Source organism: Saimiri boliviensis, chromosome 16, assembly GCF_048565385.1.
Source record: "Saimiri boliviensis isolate mSaiBol1 chromosome 16, mSaiBol1.pri, whole genome shotgun sequence".
NCBI classification, from domain to species: domain Eukaryota; kingdom Metazoa; phylum Chordata; class Mammalia; order Primates; family Cebidae; genus Saimiri; species Saimiri boliviensis.
In genome coordinates this window covers 65,523,833-65,537,674 of record NC_133464.1, presented here as the reverse complement: position 1 = coordinate 65,537,674, position 13,842 = coordinate 65,523,833, and the positions used below count along the sequence as shown (strand labels likewise).

Sequence of the window (13,842 nt, the reverse complement as noted above, 5' to 3'; positions counted from 1 at the left end):
CTTGCAGTTTATAGAACACAGGTGTTTTTTGTTTTTTTTTTTTTGTTTTTTGGGTTTTTTTTGAGGCGGAGTCTCACTCTGTTGTCCAGGCTGGAGTTCAATGGCACCATCTCAGCTCACTGCAACCTCCACCTCCTAGGTTCAAGCGATTCTCATGCCTAAACCTCCTGAGTAGTTCAGAATACAGGCATACGCCACCATACCTGGCTAGTTCTATTTTATTTTCATTTTTTTGAGACAGAGTCTTACATTGTTACCCAGGCTATAGTGTAGTGGTGCCATCTTGGCTCACTGCAACCTCCACCTCCCGGGTTCAAGCAAGGCTGAGGTTCTTTTGCCTCAGCCTCCTGAGTAGCTGAAATTACAGGTGTGCACCACCATGCCTGGCTAATTCTTCGTATTTTAGAAGAGACAGGGTTTCACCATGTTGGCCAGGCTGGTCTCAAACTCCTCACCTCAGGTGATCCGCCCACCTCAGCCTCCCAAAGTGTTGGGATTACAGGCATGAGCCACCATGCCCAGCCAGAACACAGGTATTCTTACTTTGCCTGAGCAGTATAGATTGCGCTTCCCAGTGGCTATGCCAAGTTCTTCTTTCCAGCAGAGCATATTCCCATATCCCCCAGAACGTGGAGTTGTTCAGCTTGCTAATGTTCTCCAAATAGGCATAAAATTATATCTCATTATTATGTTAATTAACTGAGCTACTTATGATTTGTTTGTTTTTTGGGTTTATTGCTTTGTAAATTGCCTGCTCATATACTTTGCCCATTTCTCTAATGAAGTTGCTGTCTTCACCTTATTTGATTTAACTTCTTATTTGATCTGGTCTCTTTGTGTATATTCTGGATAGGAATGTCTTGTCTTGTTTGAACATTGTCTCTGTTTCTATTTTTAAATATGTTTCTAACTTTATCCTTGTCGTGTGTCTTTCTGTATAATAAAAAGTTAATTTTGATATATATCAATCATCAGTATTATACCATATGACTTTTTTGAAGTTTTTGTTTAAGTTTTGAATGCTCTACTGCTCCAACATTTTATAGATTTTTAGAACAAATTTATTCTGAATTTCAGGCTAGAATTTTGATGGAATTACATTGTACTTACTGGATATATGCGGAGAGGGTTAACATCTTTATGATATTAATTTTTCCCATATAACAATAAGAAATATTATCATTCACTCAGGTTTTTTCTGTGTTATTACAATATTTAAGTTTTTTCAAGGGGGCTCTATGTTTCTCATTTAATTACCAGATATTTTTAGTTGTTGTTGCTATTTTAAGTGGTATCTTGCTTTTAAAAAAATAATACATCATAGTTACTTGCTGTTGGAAATGCTTTTATAGTTTAATCACATGTCCACCAAGTTTTTACTGTTTACCTGTTGATTCTGATGTTTATTCTGAGTAGATGGGTATATCATCTGTAAACACTGACAGTTATTTCTTTCTTTCCAATCATCTTTTTTCTCTTCTTTCCTTCAATGTGGGCTAGGATTTTCAACAGTATAATATTGATTGTGTTATATAGTGACTTATCACAGTGAGAATGCTTGTCTTAACAGGAATGCACTTACATTTTCTGCATTAACTATAATGTTTGCAAAAGTTCTGGAATATAACCAAAATCCATTTAGGGGAATTAAAGAAATCCTTTTCTACTCTTTGCTAAGAGTTTTTTTTTTTTTTTAGTCATAAATAAGCAAAGAATTTATCAAGTACTTTTTCTGCATCAGTTGAAATTATTGTAAGATATTAACAATTTTAATTTACTAATGTTCTTAATTTTGTTGGTAGAATCCCTAATAAGGAATCATTCATTAATCAAGCTGCATTATTTTAAAACATACTGTTGGATTCAATTAGCTAATATTTTAAGATTTTTAAATCTACTTGATTAAGAGAAAAGGGGCTATAATTTTCTTTCTTTCTTTGTCAAACACTATCTTTATAAAATGTCCATCTGATTACACCAATATCATAAAATGAACTCAGCAGCTTTTGCTCTATCTCTTTAGGAATAACTTAGAATACAGATGAGAATTTGTTGTTCCTCAAGAGTTTGATAGAACGCACCTGTAAAACCATTTGGGCCTACAATTTTTTGAGAGGAGAGGTCATTGATTGCATTTAATCTCTAAAATGTGTTGGTTTAGTCAAGTGTCCTATTCTTTATGTCCATTTTAGCATTTAATATTTTTTCATTTTGATTAGGTTTTCAAAATGTTTATATTTTAATAAGTTGATATCCCTCTTCTAGTATTTCAATGTTTTTTTTGAAAATGATACCTGCCAATAGAGAATTCAAATAATATAGAAAATTTTGAAGAAAAAATAACAAAAATCAACCCAAATCCTATGTCCCAAAAATAATCATAATATAAACATCTATATATATAGATATTTTTATAGCAGACATCTTTCTATGTATAGAATTATAATAATAACAATAGAAACACGTATAGTACTTATTATTATTATATACAGATACCGTATTAGTCTATTCTCGGATTGCTATAAAGAAATACCTGAGACTGGGTAATTTACAAGGAAAAGAAGTTCAATTGGCTCATGGTTCTGCAAGCTGTTCAGGAAGCATAGCAACTTCTCCTTTTAGAGAGGGCTTAGGAAACTTAACAATCATGGTGAAAGGCAAAGGAGGAATGAGGTGTCTCGCATGGTGAGAGCAGAAACAAGAGAGACAGAGAGGAGGTGATACACACTTTGAAACCATCAGACCTCACTCATTCACTTATTACCACAAGAATAGCACCAACAGGATGAGACTAAATCATTCATGAGAAACTGTCCCAAGAATCCAATCACCTCCCACCAGGCCGCACCTCCAACACTGGGGATAACAGCTGAATATGAGATTTGGGTGGAGACACAGATCCAAACCATATCAGATACTGATAGAATTATATACATATGTAGAAAGAATGGATGCTTAGAAAGCTAAATGATGGATAGATAAAAATATAACCCTGCACGTATTTCTATTATAAGACCCACAAGAACTTTTTCTTTGCATTTAATGATTACAAATATATCCCCCACAGGATTCTGCACTCAATGAGAGTGGGAACCGTGTTCCATGCGTCAGGCTGGTTTCTGGCATCGATTCCAAGCTTATAGGATGTTTATTGAATGAGTGAGTAAATGAAGAACATGCAGTTCAATGTGTAAACACTGTTCAAGCAGTGACGTAAGTTTTGCTTATGTAATCCTTCCCAGCTCCTTGAAAAGAAAATATATCATCCCCATTTTTCAGTTGAGGAACTGAAATAGGAGGAAAGTAATTTGTCCAGGGCCTAAAGAACAACCTGCTGGATTCTGGCATGGGCTCTGTCTGATTCTGATACCTACCACCCTCCGCTTTCCGCTATACCACACTGATACTGAGAACAAATATCCCAAGAAGCCAAAAAATATATGATGAATCTGCAGTTTCTTCATTGAAAAAATATTTATTAAGCTCCACCTAAACACCACGCACTAGGATAGGAACTGAGTTTCAGTGACTCCTACCCAGGGCTCCTGTGTTGTATCCCAACAAAGCAAACAAACAACCTTATGGTTATGCTGTGCCCTGGAGTGTATTGTGTGAGTGAAGGGAGAAGTACCAGAAAGACGGTGGTTCCAAGAGGCATCCTATGTAAAAGCAGGAAAAGAGAAGGCAAGCAGCTGGAGGAGCCAGGGACCATGCTCCAGGCCAACACAGGCCCAGCAGTGGGAGTGACTAAAAAAGGAGGGCCCTGTAGGAGACACAAGCAGCCCTGCTTAGAAAACAGCACCCACTTTGGGCCCACCAATTAGGGAAAAAAAGGCTCTTTCTGCTGACCAATTAGAAGAAGGTTCCGTTTCATCTTGCTGACCCAGCCCCATGCTGCATGCACCACACCGCAGGGGCCAAACAAGAGCAGGTCTCGGCCCCCACTGCACCTGCTTAGCTGGGTGCCCTTGTCAGAGCAAAACCTACATCATCACCCAGCCCCCTGGGAGAAGCTCTCAGTAGGGCAGCCCTCATCATAGCTCCCTTTATTTAAGGCCACTTTAACAAGTCATTAGAACAGATCCTGGTTGGTTTTATGATATCTGCCTCCTGAGGTTAACAAATACATCAATCAAGAGGATTATAATCCAAGGTGGAAAAGGAGACAGGGTAGGTCATTTTCTGGTGACTTTCGTATTAACAGAAATCCCAATTAAGAACTTTAGATTCTTTTTTTTTGAGGGGGGGGGGACAGAGTCTCACTCTGTCACCCAGGCTGGAGTGCAGTGGCACAATCTCGGCTCACTGCAACCTCTGCCTTCCAGGTTCAAGTGATCCTCTTGCCTCAGCCTCCCTAGTAGCTGAGATTACAAGTGCCTGCCCCCATGCCTGGCTGATTTTTGTATTTTTGTAGAAATGGGGGTTTCACCATGTTGACCACATTGGTCTTGAACTCCTGACCTCAAGTGGTCTGCCCGACTCAGCCTCTCAAAGAGCTGGGATTACAGGAGTGAGCCATCACACCCAGCCAAAAATTTCAGATTTCTTAACATTGTTTTCAAACATCACCAGTTCTCCAAGAAGCTATATACACCGGAGAAGAGTGTGTTTAAAAACAAATTTTTGTGCCCTGTTGTTTCTCTTCATTAAAAATTTTAAATCTTTGTTTTGAAGTTTAACATACACACAGGAAAGTGCACAGTTTTTAAGTGTATAGCTCAATAAATTTTTACAAAATGACTACATCCAAGTAACCAGCACCCAAGTCAAAAAACAGAGTTATCACTAGCACCCAGACCCTTTCGTATCTTCTTTCAACCACTACTTCCTCTTCACAGGTAACCTCTGCTTTTAACTGCTAACACCCCAAGCTCACTTTGCCTTTTTGTTAACTCTACATAAACGGAATAATTCAGTGGGTTCTCTTTCCTGTCTGGTTTCTTTTCCTCAACCTTACATTTGTGAGACTGATACATGCTCTTGCCAGAAGCAATAGTTCATTTATCCTCATTGCTGTATAGTATGCCTTTATGGGAATGTATTATAAATTATTTCATTCATTCTACCATTGATGGACATTGGATCATTTTCAGTTTAGGGCTAATGTGAACAGTTACTGACCTGTTTTTAATGTTTGATTGCTATTAACATACCCCTGCCAAAAGCCGTACCATATGTGAATGTGAAATTCAAGGACTGAAAAATTGCTGTGGCCATAGGAAGCAAAAATAACTGTAAAGGATCTTTTTTTTTTTTTTTTTTTTCTTTTTTTTTTTTTGAGACGGAGTTTCGCTCTTGTTACCCAGGCTGGAGTGCAGTGGCGCAATCTTGGCTCACCACAACCTCCGCTTCCTGGGTTCAGGCAATTCTCCTGCCTCAGCCTCCTGAGTAGCTGGGATTACAGGCACACGCCACCATGCCCAGCTAATTTTTTGTACTTTTAGTAGAGATGGGGTTTCACCATGTTGACCAGGATGGTCTCGATCTCTTGACCTCGTGATCCACCCAACTCGGCCTCCCAAAGTGCTGGGATTACAGGCTTGAGCCACCGCGCCTGGCCTGTAAAGGATCTTTTATCTTGATTAGAAAACTTAAAAATATGTTACTGTATAAGGCAATTATATACTGTATAAGCAATTATATGCAGTTTATTGCATAATGACAGTAGTCATTAGACAGTGAGAAGTAAACAAGATTGATTAATTTTCAAGTAAAGAATAGGAGTCTATGTGATTCTGACAACAGCTCATCAGTTTTACCCTCTGCATTTAGCAGAGCTTGGTAACTTTTTCATGATATGACAATGTAATACTCTTAGGATTTCAGCATATAAACGGCGCTGATTGACTTCAAACTCTGAGGTAGGTGGCAAGTAGCAACACTTTTCATTTTCCGGAAGAGGGAGTTTAGGCAAATTGCTTTCCCTCCCTCTCCCCATGCTCAGGACAGGCAAGTCAGTGTCATGGCTACAGAATGCATAGGCTCCTGCCTGTGAGCTGAGCTTCTCCAACTGTCCTCCCAACATGCATCCAATATGCAGCGGGAAGGCAGTGGGAGGAACTGCAGCCTTGAGGTGGGAGGAATTCTATTAATACCTTGGATATTTATAGTACTCTGGAGTACTTGGAGCATCTTTTCAGAAGAGCTGGCCAGAGTCTGTGACTCATATGCCAACACAAGGAGCAATGTCATTTTGAAGATGGGCTGTCACATGGCTCTTGCAACTTCCGGGACTCCTTATGGGACCAATTCCTCATCCCTGGTTATTATGTTCAAGAAACTGATGAATTGATCGAGGAATAATCCTTGAAGATGCTTTCTGGGCATCTCCACATAGGCTGGCTCCATCCCAGGGGTTCTTTGCTTTTTGTGCTGTGAAATTTCCTTGGCCAGCTGGTAAAGGCTTACAGACTCCATCTCAGAATATTGTTTTAAAATGTGTAAAATAAAATACATGGAATTACAAAGGAAACAAAGCATATTGATATACAGTTACCCAAATTGTAGAAACCAAACAAGTTTGTGATCTAATAATATGTGTGCTTCTTTGCTAACATGTTCCACAACCAGATCTAGAGGTGAGAAAAGAATTAACATAATTTCAAAGTAATGATAAGTATTCACAATATTTGACAATACCTGTAATAATGTGATGTGATATTAAAATACTTTTCTTTCTATTGGTGACAGCCTCAGATACTGCTGCTACTTCTACTGCCTATCATCATAGTTGAAAGAGATTTAAAATTTCCATTAGAGGTTAGTAAAAACTTCAGAGGTATCCTTTTTCCCCATCTAAATTCATAGACACTTGAATTCCATCCCTCATCCCTGAAATCTGTTACTACCTTAATACCCTAAAGATGGCTCCTAGGTTAGGGGCACACACACACACCTCTAAACAGCATCAGCTATCTGAAACCGGGCAGCCGTCTCCGGAAAGCTGAACTCCAGGCCAGTCCTATGGCCAGGCCAGAGAGTAGCAAGTAAGAGCTTGTGAATCTGATTCTCAGAGTTTGCTACTACTACCAAGTAAGAATTGGCCTTAGGTGTAATCAAGATCAGTTCCCAGCCTGGCTCCTTGTGACAGGGCTGAGTAACAGGCCTTCTTTTCAGTGATATTCTAAACGATTGACAAGTTCAGATGATATCCAGGGACTACTGTTTAATATTAAGTTGATGATAATTAAGTTGATGAAAGCATTATGGTTATTAAAGAAAATGCCCACAGTTTAAAAGATACATGCTGAAATATACAGAGGTAAATAACATATCTGGGATTTAGAATTAAAGTGTTTTTTTTCTAATGACTCTGGGTTAGAAAGGGGATGAATGAAGCAAGACTGGTGGAAATTCAATTAAAATTTCTGGAGTCTAGATAATAGTTATATCACCTAGGGGTTAGTTATACAGTTCCCTCTGCTTTAGCTTATCTTTAAAACTTTTTCTTATAAAAACCTTAAAAACAATTTTGGACCAAAAAATTCAGTGGAGAGTAGTTTTTGTATAGTGCCAGTTTGCTTTTTATAGTAATTATTACTTAATTTAGTTTGATGTACAACACAATGGCTAAGTTGTATCATTTCTCTCATAGTAAGTATACAAATTTTTAAAATTGGTTTTCCCCATACCTTTTGCCAGTTGTCAGGCATAGTTTTACCCTCCAGAAGTTCATACTTAAGCTGTGAAGACATAATGGATACACATGAGACCAGAGTTGGGAAACAATGTCAGACAGTGTAGTATGATGTAAATGCTAAGACGAGTGATAAAGATGCAAAATGTGATATGTGTTCAGGAAAAGCAGAGATCAGGGAGGGCTCGAAGGCAGAGCTAGTGGCTTTGAGTTGCAAGTTGTTCATTGCCTGTTGGTTTCAGAGTTTTGGATTCATTGCCTCTTTCAAGTTTAGGTATCTTTCTTTGCACTCATTTCTCCATGGTAGAATTCCCTCTGGATTTTTAAAGCTTGTAAGTGAAACCTTCTTACTTTCAATATCCTCCTATGCCCTTTCCTTATGAGGCTGTATTTGACACATACTGAGTCTCCATAGATGTGTACCCTCCATCTGCTCATGGCTGCTTCACCTCGTCTTTCTGTCCCAGACGGTGAACTGCAGTACAGGTGCTACTACGACCAGCATTCTTGCTAGCTGAACCCAGTGTCCCCTGGCCTTGTGTGGGAGTAATATCTGCCAGGCAGGCAGCCAGGGAGCTAACATGCCTGGACCTGACAGTAGCCTCGGAGGAGAGCCTCTTCCTGTCAAGTGCTGGGGAAGGGGACAATTGTCCCCTTCATATCATATCATATCCCCAGCCATAAAGCAAAGGGGATACCTAAACACGATACAGAACCCAGTTGGTGCTGAAGTCACAGCCCTTCAAATGAGCTAGAATGATCTCTCAAAACAGGAGGGAAAAAAATCCCTAGAAACTATTCAAAGAAGACCTAAGTCCAAGTCCCGGATGATCTAAGTTTAAAAAAAAAAATTTTTTTTTAACCAACATTGCCTAGATCATTTACACAAAAGAAAGCTTTTCTTTGCTTTTTTTCCCTTTTGGCTTATTCTTACTCTGAATTGTCTGAAGCATTGTGACCAGGTTACTTGGCGAGGCTGAGTTAGCAAACAGATGAAGCCATGTGGGCTAGGAGGTGGGACGCACATATGTATATGCCATTCACACCACATTGGGAAACTGCCATGTGACAGTAGCCATTGGAGCCTTTCATGGCTTAGAACAAGTTTGAAGTAAAAAAGAAAACATCAAATCCATATTACTTAGGAGTGGTAGGATTCAAGAAGACTATCTGGAACACATTCCCTGACTTACAGGCAAAACTTTAACCCAAGCAGTCATCCGTCTCTGGACCCTGCCTTCCCTGGGCTCCGTATCATTCCCCACACCTCCTTGGTTATGAGGGACTCCATAGGAGACTCGGGTGTACAGAACTAATTTCATTCCACCTCTCATGTGTACAAAAATGAAAACAAAATGCTTTAACATCAACAACAACGAAAGGACTACTGCTGTTCTGCATCTAGCTTCTCAAAGAGATCAAGGTGTGGCCTGGCCATGATTTGTGAACCCGAGGTCTGAGTTGGACTCAGAGAAGCTGGGACACAGAATCATTGAACTTTTGCTGAAGGAAGTAATGGGAATTTTGAGTTTTCTTCAGGGAAACAAAGAGACACCACAGAGGCTGCATCTCTTTGAACAAACAGTGGTCTCTGGTGAAAGACACGAGGGTCATGTGTGTGTGGCAGGTGAGGGGCTCAAAAAAGGCCATGAGATATTTATTGGGCCTTTTTTGAGGATGGCTATAGCATTTTAAAGAACAGTGGCATTTTATTTTTTATTCTAAATAGTTTTCCTTCTGCATCATCTTGTCACCCCTGCCATAACCCCTAGCCCTCCCATAAATCTTTACATATGGCAGCTTTGTGTGAGTTAATCTTCAGGGAAGAACAGAAGTGAGACGCTGTCTGGTGAGAAGGAGGGATAGGACAGTAACCGTAGGAGCCATGAGTGACCACTAAGAAGAGGCTGTCATGGAGAGAAGGCTGGAGTAGAGGCCACCTTGCCTCAGGAGCAGATGTGAGATGACCCCCTTTCACCCAAAATACACTAGAAGAAGGTGATCCTGATGGCAAGGTGGGAGGGGAAAGCTGGTTCTTACTGGGAAAGGAGCTGTACTGGCCGGAGAACCTTAGGTCCTTAGGAAACATATGAATAAAAACCACTTTCCCTGGTTTGAATGACAACCCACACACACATACACATAATTAATCTTTGCTATTTTTGGGCATCCCTAAAGTTTTATTTAGCTTTCATGACAGAATTTATCACATTATACTGTATTATTTCCGATATATTCATATGTTTTATAAATACACATGTGAACTTTATATCTTTTGTACCAGCAGTGTGCTTGGCATGTTATGAATTGTTTGTTGAATGAATACTTGAATAAATGACTGCTACATATCTTTGTTAACAAGATGAAACTCTGAGTCACTCGACAGAATCAGGTCTCATTTGCATCATGGGGCTGTGTCAGTTTTGTTCCCACCTTTCTGTACCTTCCTGATCCATTTAGATGAACCCTGGGCTTCAGGAAGCACTACTTCTGTGATGTCCTACAATGGAATCCACAACACTCCTCTACACACCACAGTTTCTGGCTGAGTAGGAGGTGTGAACAGGCTGACATAGGCATGTCACTCTCACTGGGCATGGCAGAGTTGGCCAGCTGCACTGCCCAATACAGGGGTCAGCTCATTGCCAAGAGCAGCAGTGGCCTTGTGAGTAAGGTGAGTGGGCAGGCATGGCCTGAGTCACTTGGCAAGTGCCCGGAAGCTGACCATCCCACAGCCCCCCACATTGAACTTCCCATTTCCTGTTACAGTAGCCAAAGCTCTACCACCCTTAGCTATTCATGCTTTTGGATCTTTCAGTGATCTCAATTAGTGAGTATTTGTGTAGGCTTCTGGTATAGGGAGAGCAGAACAAGTGAGGAAGACAGAGAAAAAGAAATGAGAGGGAGACACAGATAGGCTTTGCACTCTTCCTTGTCCTTGTGCAGGACAATACTTTCTCAAAAGAAGAGCATTAGCTCTTCCAAAGCTGCCCTGACAACCATGAGAAGCCCAGGGTGTCAGAACTCTCCATACACCTTTTTATACACGTAAGAAAGAATTTCTTTCTCTGCCAGCCACACAACATCTGAAAACTCATACACATGAGAGAGAAGGGAGAAAAGGAGAATATCAAAATGAAGTGTGCTGTATAGTAAAGGCACTGTAATCTTGGCCCGATATCCCAGGCCCACATTTCTAGGCTCCTTTCCCTATCCAGGGTAAGACCTAGGATCTGAAGAAGAATGCTTTTCTAGATGAAGGTTATAAATGTAAGAGAAAATACACAACTGTATTTTCCTGATCCCAAATTGGAATGTAGGATCAAACATATCTGTAAATATTTTAAGGTTATAAACTTAAGAGAAAACACACAACTGTATTTTCCTGATCCCAAATTAGAATGTAGGATCAGACATATCTGTAAATATTTTAATCTATGACTTCTTTAAAAAAGGAAAACAAATGAAATTGCTGCAGTTCACATGTAATAAATCTCCTTTATTGAGGAATGGATTTAACTTTATTGACCTTGGTCTGCGAATCAGGTCCTCTCTCCCCTCAAGGCCACTTTGGAGCTGCTGCTCTTAACCACCTACAACATGGATAATATGCAAGGCTAGCCCCTGGAATCTCCATTTCATTTGCCTTTCATGACCAGCTTGAACAAGTGATTTGTTATGCTCTCACTTCTCATTGTAAGTAAACGTTCACTTTTTTTGTTTGTTTTTAAGAGATGAGGTCTTGATATGTTGCCCAGGCTGGACTCGAACTCCTGGGCTCAAGTAATCCTCCTGTTTCACCCCCTGAGTAGCTGAGACTATGGCTCTGAGCCACTGTGCCCAGCTAATATTCACTTTTCTACCTACTGTGTATTTGTGATTTCATGTTGCTTTTCATCAAGAGGGCCCCATATTATATAAGTTTCAATCCCTACAAAGTTGGATCTGCCCTTTCATATGTCTACTCATGTAGTGCATGCTCTTAGTGTGCATAACTACACAGGAAATCTAAACTAATGGCTGTCTCGTAACCATGATTTTTCTTCTTCCTTTTTTTTTTTTTTTTTTTTTTTTTTGAGATGGAGTCTAGCTTTGTGGCCTGGGCTGGAGTACATCTTGGTTCACTGCAACCTCTGCCTCCTGGGTTCATGTCATTCTCTCACCTCAGCCTCCTGAGTAGCTAAGATTACAGGCGTCCATCACCACACCTGACCAATTTTTGTGTTTTTAGTAGACATGGGGTTTCCCCAATGTTCACCAGGCTGGTCTCAAACTCCTGACCTCCTTGCCCAGCTCAGTCTCCCAAGTGCTGGAATTATAGGCATGAGCCACCACTCCTGGCCACTGTGATTCTTAATTAAGCAGAATGTTCTCTGCTTAATTATGAATTAATTAATTCTTTAATTATTATCTTAGAAGCAGTTAATGAAATTAATGAAAGCAGATAGCTTTTCATTTCAGAAATGTAGCAAGTATTTGACCTTGTTACCAAATTTTTGTCCACCTGTATGCATAGAAAAGCATGATAACAGCTAATATTCACATAGAGTTTACTGTGAACTAGGCCCCATTTAGTCCCCATAGCCACCCATTGAGATAGGTGCTAACTCGTTTTATAGATTAAAAAAAAAACTGAGGTACAGAGAAATCAAACATTTCCAAAGTTACACCTAATATAAGGCACACCTAGTTGTTGACCCAGGCCATCTAGATCCAGAATCCAAGTCTCCACCTCTATGCCGTATCACCTATGTAGGGGTCATTGGTGATATTTGAGATGATCATCCAGTAGCACAGAAACAAAGCATTACTTTGTTATCTACTGACAAACATTGTCTTTTACTCTTAGCATTCTGGTTAAATAAAAGCATGGTTGCTTTCCTTTCAGTTTCCTCCCTTCCTCAACTAGGAATGAGAGATATTCCTGGACATGCAGGGTAGTCTGACATGTTGGCAGGCATTGAAGTAGGCTGAGTAATGCCTCCCAAAGATATCAAGCCCTAAGGAATCTTGGTCTGGGTTGATAAGAAATATCTGGCAACTTTCTACTTTTTTTCATGTGGCTTTTAGTTTGTAGAATAGTTGTACCAGCTCTCTGTGCACACTTAAAAGTTAATTAAACCACTTCAAAATGCAGAAGCAGCCAGGTCTTTGTTTCCCAGGTAGTAAAATCACAAATGATTCCTGTTCAAAAACGAAGACTATAATACTCTATTGCCAGTGGGTTGTGTGCATTTTTCCCGTTTTAACAGCATGTACTTCTCTCTTCACCAGAAACATTAGGTCACAAAAGCCAATCTCATCTACATCTTTACAATGCTGTTTATCATCTTTTTGCATACGGGAGATAGAACTGGTAATGAAACAGCCAAATTGGATTCCAGCGAGGATTTGTTCTGACTTAGAATACTTTCAGAATCCATTCAGAATGCCTCTGATTTATCATTAAGTCCCCTGAAGCCATTTATTTTAGGCCAGCTTTTCAGGGATAGGACGTCAATGTGTGCTAGTTATTGGGAATTATAACACAGCTGATGAAGTGTGACAACACAGAGTCTATCAGATTGGCAAAAGATTACAGAATGGTGTTACAGAAGTCAGCAGCTATTATACTAAGGATGTCTCTGAGCAGAGAGAGAACATGAAAATAAGGAAATAGATTCTATCCTGCTGCCTGTCACTTCTCCTAGGGTCTTTGGGTTCAGTGTACATGAATTCCCCTTTCACAGTTCTTTTTCCTACCCCTGCAGTTTTTTTTAACATCTGCTCCAACCCACTCCCTCTCTCCCCTAAGCAGGTTATCACACAAAACCAGGAATAGAGAAGAAGGGTGTATTGATGCTTATAGCTGTGCAATGGTAGGTGGTTAATTCAGCCACATCATGGATGCAATTATGTTAAGCAAAGGGCAGATAGCATGCTATTAAATGAGGTTTTAGCTGACCCATAAAATCCAAAACACTTCAGAATCCATGAATCATAGTTTTGTCATATTCACTGCAGCATCCACTTAAAGGTATTCTAGGTCAGCCTTTCCCCTTCCCACAGTGTATGTAGCATGCCCAAGAGAAGCTGGAGGGGCAGTGGTAAGTTGTTTCAATCTCTCTGGCAATATTTTCTAATTACCAATGTGCACATCTAGTGACCTAATGATTACACTTCGGTGATTCTCTCAAGAGAAAATAAAAGCATGCCCTATCATATAG

At 39.9% G+C, this 13,842-nt stretch overlaps 1 protein-coding gene across 7 annotated transcripts in view; it reads left to right on the top strand.

Moving 5' to 3' along the window:
• The window catches only part of LOC141581641 (uncharacterized), a 208,671-nt gene that overhangs the window by 48,644 nt on the left and 146,185 nt on the right, over positions 1-13,842 (top strand). For all 7 annotated transcript variants that reach the window (XR_012514402.1, XM_074387750.1, XM_074387748.1 and 4 more), the window contains 2 exons: positions 3,068-3,159; positions 6,691-6,759. The gene's annotated coding sequence lies outside the window, so the exon portion shown is untranslated. The remainder of the gene's footprint in view (positions 1-3,067; positions 3,160-6,690; positions 6,760-13,842) is intronic.